The sequence below is a fragment of the Carassius gibelio genome, chromosome B17, assembly GCF_023724105.1.
Source record: "Carassius gibelio isolate Cgi1373 ecotype wild population from Czech Republic chromosome B17, carGib1.2-hapl.c, whole genome shotgun sequence".
Classification (NCBI taxonomy): Eukaryota; Metazoa; Chordata; class Actinopteri; order Cypriniformes; family Cyprinidae; genus Carassius; species Carassius gibelio.
The window spans coordinates 14,817,434-14,824,518 of record NC_068412.1 but is presented as its reverse complement, the minus strand read 5'-3'; the positions used below and the strand labels follow the sequence as shown (position 1 = coordinate 14,824,518).

The window sequence follows — 7,085 nt, the reverse complement described above, 5'->3', positions numbered from 1 at the left end:
CCAACCTTAACCACGCTGCTGGGTCACTATTGGACAGAACACACGCTGGGTTGGTTTGACCCAAGTGCTGGGTTTTACCGTTTAACCCATATTACTGGGTCATTCATTTGACCCAACCAGTGGGTAAAATTAACCCTCTTGCTGGGTTAAGTCAAACAAATAGTTTAGTCAAATAAATAGTTATTATTTAATAATAAATAGATTATTTCCTGTCTCACTGCCTTTATACATTAGTTACAAATATATTTTATTTTACTAATGTAAAATAATTATTGTCTCTGTAATACAATAAACCAGAGAGGCCATGTATATGTGATTTCAATCTCATTTAATTTAAAACATATTATTTCTTTAAAAGCAATACATTTCTTTAATACTTTGTTTGTATACAATATTGAATACATTCTTTACCCCCCCCCCCCATCCCAACCCCCACCCACACACCCTCTGACATTCACCCTTCCCCACAGACTTTATAACAAATGTAAATCTGTCCAAATATTCAGGCATTAAAAGTCATTAAACAACTAATTTGAACTCTCATACGATTACAATTTAATTTATTAAGATGTGTTGATTTAAGAACAGCAACAAAATACATTTTAAAATCATCTACATATCATGTGGGCCTGAAACCACTGCTGTCCTCAAAAACTTTACAGAGGACGACTCTTTTCCTTCAATTTGATATACAGCATGCTGGAGAAACTCCCAGGTGGGGAGACACTGCTTGGTGTACTGAACATCAAAAACAAAAAAAGCTTTAAAGCAAAGATCAACCACCTCCAACAAAGACTCAGTTTCAATGGCGTGGCCTGGAATAATGGCAAAGGTCTGTGATGTCCCCCTTGTCTCATCACTGAGGCACAGAATGTGCAGCAATGCTCCGGTCATCTCATGGTTTAAATATTCAACCATGTTGGTCCCAACCTGTTGATTACACACAATAACTTAGAGTGCTGCAATATAACTGACATGCTAGTCAAGCTTTTTTGGTGGAAATATAAAAAAAATGTATTGCAAACATTCCCAAATATGACAAAATGTGTATTTACATATTCTTCTAACAAGTCCATTGTTAGAAGAAAAATCCAGAAATGTTTTCTTCAAAAAACATAATTTCTCTCGCACTGAGGAAAGAAAGACATGGATATCTTGAATGGCATTGGGGTGAGTAAATTATTAGGACATTTTCATTTTGGGGAGAACTAATCCTTTAAGGTGACTGGGACACTGGGAAAAGACACTGATCTTTCATGTACTTGCTCAATAACAGATTTTTGTAAAAATTTGTATCCAAAAAAAGTTACGAATTGCAGCTTTCCTTAACTTTTGTTGGGTAAAGCTGCAGTCCATAACTTTTGGTGCTCTAGCGGTTAATAAACAGAACTGCATGTGTTTTGCGGAAGAACCGGAGTTACTCTTTTTATGTCTATGATGAGTCACACAGGTACTGTGCTCCTCCGCCAGTCTAAAATAGTCTGAATATAAAGACTTATTACATAGGTGTACCGTTAGTGATTCAGGATAAGACAAAAACACGATTTGGAAAATGGATTCATGATGTACTCACTCATTATATACTATTTGTAAATTTTGAACACACACAAAAAAAAAGGTTATGGACTGCAGCTTTCAAAATTATAAATATTGTAAACTATCAATATTGTAACCCTGAATTACTTTCATAGTTATCAAGGATATCAAACAGTGCAAACGTCCACCCTTATTGAAGTAGAAACACTAAAGCAAAACTTACAGGTTGCATGTCAATAAATGACTTCTGGGCCTCCTCTGTGGTGGGTCTGAAGACCTTTCCTCCTCTCCTTTAGATGGATGGGGGAAGCAGAGTTGGCAGGACCTTCAAAGCTGTCTCCTCTTTAGCAGCTAAACAATTTGACCAAAATACATAAAAGTTGCATTAATATTTATATAGTATGCTGTATATAACAATTCATATTTCTAAAGTAGCATTTCTGACTTTTCTTAACACTGATTATCTCTTCATCACAGAACCTGTTAGTGGGTGGGATATATTAGGCAGCAAGTGAACATTCTGTCCTCAAAGTTGATGTGTTGGAAAGAGGAAAAATGGGTAAGTGTAAGGATTTGAGCGAGTTTGACAAGGGCCAAATCGTGATGGCTAGAACGAATGGGTCAGAGCATCTCCAAAACTCCAGCACTTGAGGGGTGTTCCTGGTCAGCAGTGGTCAGTATCTATCAAAAGTGGTCCAAGGAATGTATGTGTAACATAATATATGTTTGTGTATATTATGGGTGCTAAATATAACATACACACACATATATTATTTTAACACAGACTTTTATGTTAGATGCAATTAATAGATTTTACAGCCCTATAACCAAGAGTGTTGATTCGATAGCCTTTTATATATAAAAAAGTCTTATATATGGTGTTCATTGGAAAGCTTGCTTTTAAAAAGAATTCGAAACAAGCAAGCGATATTTAAGCTTTTTTAATTTAATTTTATCATTGTAAAATGACTGACTGACTAAGAATACCCACATCAAGTTTCTAAATTTATGGGGACTATTTAGAATTTTTGTGCTAAATATAGGCTATGAATGATATAAGTTTGAAACTGCAACAGTGGTGGTAGACAGAGAAGTAGAGGAGACGTAACAGCAAGGATCCTATTGAAGACTACATGGTGAATAAAAAAAAGACATTGTTTTTAGAGCTACTTCATGGAAGGCTGAAATGCTTTAGGTAGGTGAACAAAAACAAAATTATGACAAAATTATAACATTATAAGAAATAGCTTACCTGGTGTCATGTCACCCAGTACTGAGGGCAGTTTACCCTCTCGCTGGGCATATGGAAGAATTCTTTCACTTATCGTGGTCCAGTTTTCAAACAGTTTCCTCGCTGCATTAGGATACAGGATACAGAAATCTTGTAAATCTGATACATTTTGAAAACATAGAAAACACATGTAACTAGAACAATACGGTTAAAAAAATTTGCTTGCAAAAAGTACCTGTTAGGAAAGAACAAAGTACTAAAAGATGTTAATTTGACAGATTATCAGTTAGAAATTAAAGGAAAAACCAACATAAAATGTCTTAAGTAAAGTAAAGTAAAGTAAAGTAGTCACTATCATTGTATCCCTGATTGAATGGGATTTGAAAAACATATTTCAAAACATTTTCAGGGTGATACAAGACCACTCCACGGGTTTATTTTGTGATATCAACCAGCTGGATATATATTATTAAATTACTCTAAATTGCAACAACTAGGGCTGCACAATATTGAAGAAAAATATGATATGCAATAACTTACAGCTAAATGTGGTAAGATTTAAATTATATTAGCCTAAACACTTAAAATTATATTACCAACATACATGTTTCACATTATTTCTGGGAAGAGAAAGCAGCACAGCCATTTTTTACTGTTGCAGTACATAAAAGCAAACCTGACAAAGCTAACGTTACCTGTAAAGTATTTAAATCATGCAGTTATTGCAAACCATTGCAATATGCATATTGTGATATGCTCATTTGCAATGCTCCAATAATTTTTATATATTTTGCAGCCCTAGACTCAACATTGTCCAATAAAAACCAACTTACCTTTAAATGTGTCTATAAGATTTTCAAGCTGCCATTCAGACAATTTTCCTCTCACAAACGTGTCCATGAGTGGCAGCAGTCACTAAAATGAAATTTGAAAGTAAGTTAAATTAGAATTTCACATAGCCTAACTGCTGAATTTAGGCAGTTTCCATTCATTATTTTGACATTAACTTTCAAATTCTCTAAGTAACTTGCATGACACTGTTTTCAACTGAAAATGGAAAACTTTTTATGCGTTTTGGCTGTTCATTTACACGACAACAGTGTGTTTTGGTCCTGGAATTTTGAGTTTAAACTTAAACTTTTGAAACCGGATTTCAAAGTGCAAAGTTTTGAAAACGATGCCTTTACTCAGTAACGTTACTGTCTCTCTCCATGTCAACAAAAACTGTCAGCGCATAATTATCTGATAATTATGTGTTCACATGGGCAGTTTCTTGACTAGGTGACATCGCCAACTACTGACCTGGCATGCATACAGCCTTTTAAATCATTTTCGCAGATCCGTGTAAAAGGGGATCGTTTTTAAAACGTTGACGTCTGCTTTTAATACATCGTTGCCCTCTAAACATTTCTGACATTTCGGCCCACGGTCATATCCGTTTTTAAATCGGTGTCATCTATTAGTTTATAATACTTTATTCAGAGCAGTGCCATGACAAGTATAAAAGCAAAGCTGTAAAGGATAAACTCACCGTGTTTTAATGGCATCCGCAGTAAAAAAAAAAAAAAAAAAAAAAAAAAAAAAAAAAAAACCTGTATATAAGTTAACTCCTAGATCTATTTTTCCACAGCTCATATGGACTGGGGAGTTTTATTGAATTTTCTCAGACAGATATTTTTGAGTGTTTCAGCAGAAAACAGTAAATAGCAGTACAACTTGCTTTTAGAGATGCATGTCTATTCGTCACAGCCTCCCGTGTGATGGCAAAGATGGCGCTGTTATGAATATCGTAAAAAAACATTATTTGGCCTCAGAAATTCTTCGCGCACACTCGGCCGATGACCACTGTCTTAATAACGTTACTAAATGATAGTCTTAGCACCTAAAATCTTAACAACTTGCAATTTGTTTTCAGGGCGAGAAAACGCTTAACATGAAATCGATTTATTTCTCCTTTCCTCTGACGCTGTTTGTAAAGATTGCACGTCATTCATATAAACCTTTTTTTTGTTTTTTGCCAAAAACGATTCTGGTTCAGAGTCCGAAAGAGACTTTACAGAAGACACACGCAGACTGTGCTGGAACTTACCTCAGTTGCTTTTTCTGACGAGTATTTCTAAAATACAGCAGACTTTCCACACACAACTCACTCGCTTATGTCGCTGTTTCCCGCCGATTTACGTGCGAGCCCTGTGAGGGACTAACTTACTGCGCTTGTAGGCCTATGGATTTCATACAACAGGCTTTCCTCACTTTTAAATACGCAACGTCCACAATGAATACGATAATAATTACGTGATTAATTTACAATTTAAACAGCATATTTCAAAAAGGCTGCATATATAGGCTAGCTGGTTTACAACTAAGGATTTAAGGATGCTGCATTTTGTCAAAAAAATCTAACCGGCTATCAGTGTCTATTTAATGTTTCACAGAATAAATACGTTACCCCTCACACTTCCATATCAAAGACTGTATGTTGAACAGTGAAATTAGCTTGCTGTTACCACAACTTATTAAAAATATAGGTAAACAATCATATTAACTTACCATAAAACACTGCCCGCTCCGAGTGCGTGCCTCCTCCTGTCAGAAGTGAAGAATCCAGAAAGTTCCGCAAAGAATGAAAAAGTAATAAACCAGTTGCTGGGTCAAAATAACCCAACCAACTGTTTATTTGTGAATGACCCCGTTACAAATCATTTTACCCAGCATGAGCAACCCAATAATGTGTTTACAGTACCCCAAACAACCCAACTTTTTGACCCAGCACAATCAACCCAACAATTTGTTTACAGAAACAACCCAGCATTTTTTTGAGTGTATAATCCTCAAAAAGTTCAGAGCTGTTATAGATGACGGCCGGCTCTTCTCCTAAGGCAGACTGGTGCAGCGTGTAGAACTCCAGCAGTTCGTTCACCTCCACTGGAGCAGCCCACCTGAAGAACACCAGAGACAAAACACTGAGTCTGATATCCTGTCACATGACCCCTTGTACTTCCCCTATGAGAGCTGCATGTAGGCCCAGCAGCAACAGCAGTGGCAGGTAAACCAGTGGACCACCCAGAACCTGGACAGAGTCTAATAAGCCTGATCATGATAACTCTGTCCGAGGATGTGCGGACAGAAATAGGAAAGCCTGGTGGGTGAGCGTTTCACTTTCTAGCTTGACTTTCTAATGGCTAAATTTAGAAAAGAGGACAATGCTATCTACTGAGGGATCTATCTGAAAGAATCACACAGGACGACTGAGAGGAGAAAAGAAACTGAAACTTAAAGAGAAAGAGTTCTTCATCCTTGTGTGTATTTTGCTGTTTCAGATGCATTTTCTGATTTGGAGATTATTAAAGTACAATTTTGTAAATATTCTTCTTTTAGGTGACAGGGCGGACACGTATACATTTATTTGACATTACTAGCCCTTGACATTACTAGTAACTATAGATATTTCTAAAAACATCTTTTCAATTAGTGGTTTACTTCATGAAATCAAGATGACATTGTTGACATTTTATGACACTCTTAACAAAACAGTGGTTAAAAAAAGAGACAATTAATAATTTAATTCATTTTGAAGAGTTCACTTCTAGACAAAGATGATTACATCTTATTATTATTATTTTTTTCTAGTTTTTTTTTTTTTACTTTATATTAATTTAAAATAGAAAAATATGGAAAGGTTAGTAGGACGGCAACAACCTATTGTCAGCTTTAAACTTTTATATGACACATTGCCAACTAGAATCTAAACAAACATAAAAAATAAAGACAATATACTAGCATTTTATTTCTATGCATTTCACATTAATTCATATATAAATAGAAATTAGAAACACAAGACAAGGACAGATCCAACAAAAAGAAAAACAACAAGGGCAAAACACGTTCCTTGATTTGCATTGGTGTTTTGAGTAAAATGCCTATATTAACACAGTAAAAGTGTTTATTGTTATGACAATTTTTTTGTCGCACATATATGAGGAACACAAATAGCACCCATTTTGTAAAATGACCCGTATATCTCTGTCAGAATTGAGTGGCACTTCTGTCTGAATCCTCAAACTAAGAGGTGAGTGTCTAGAGGAGACAATGTCCCTGTTGAAGGTAATGGTGTCAAGACTGAGACATGGGTTTAAATCATCTTTGTTGTTTTAAGAGGGAAATAGGACAGAAACCTCCTGTGTGATGAGAGGAATCATCAAGCGTCTAAGTGCAATGAGTTTGACCTGATGATACTCCAACCCTCTTTGTTTCCTTAATTTAGTACAAAGCTCACAAGGGCCTCCTGGTCCACATGGAGCAAACACACCTGCAGGTG

At 35.8% G+C, this 7,085-nt stretch overlaps 1 long non-coding RNA gene across 2 annotated transcripts; it reads right to left on the bottom strand.

Moving 5' to 3' along the window:
* Positions 1 to 444: 444 nt before the first annotated feature.
* On the bottom strand, positions 445 to 5,307 carry LOC127975927 (uncharacterized). 2 transcript variants are annotated; one of them, XR_008157658.1, is made up of 5 exons: positions 4,857 to 5,307; positions 3,601 to 3,682; positions 2,789 to 2,926; positions 1,760 to 1,887; positions 445 to 930 (listed from the first exon to the last, which is right to left on the bottom strand). It is a non-coding gene; the product is annotated as an uncharacterized LOC127975927 (long non-coding RNA). The 2 variants fall into 2 exon arrangements; XR_008157659.1 differs by having other exon boundaries at positions 2,789 to 2,890.
* Between the last annotated feature and the right edge of the window lie 1,778 nt (positions 5,308 to 7,085).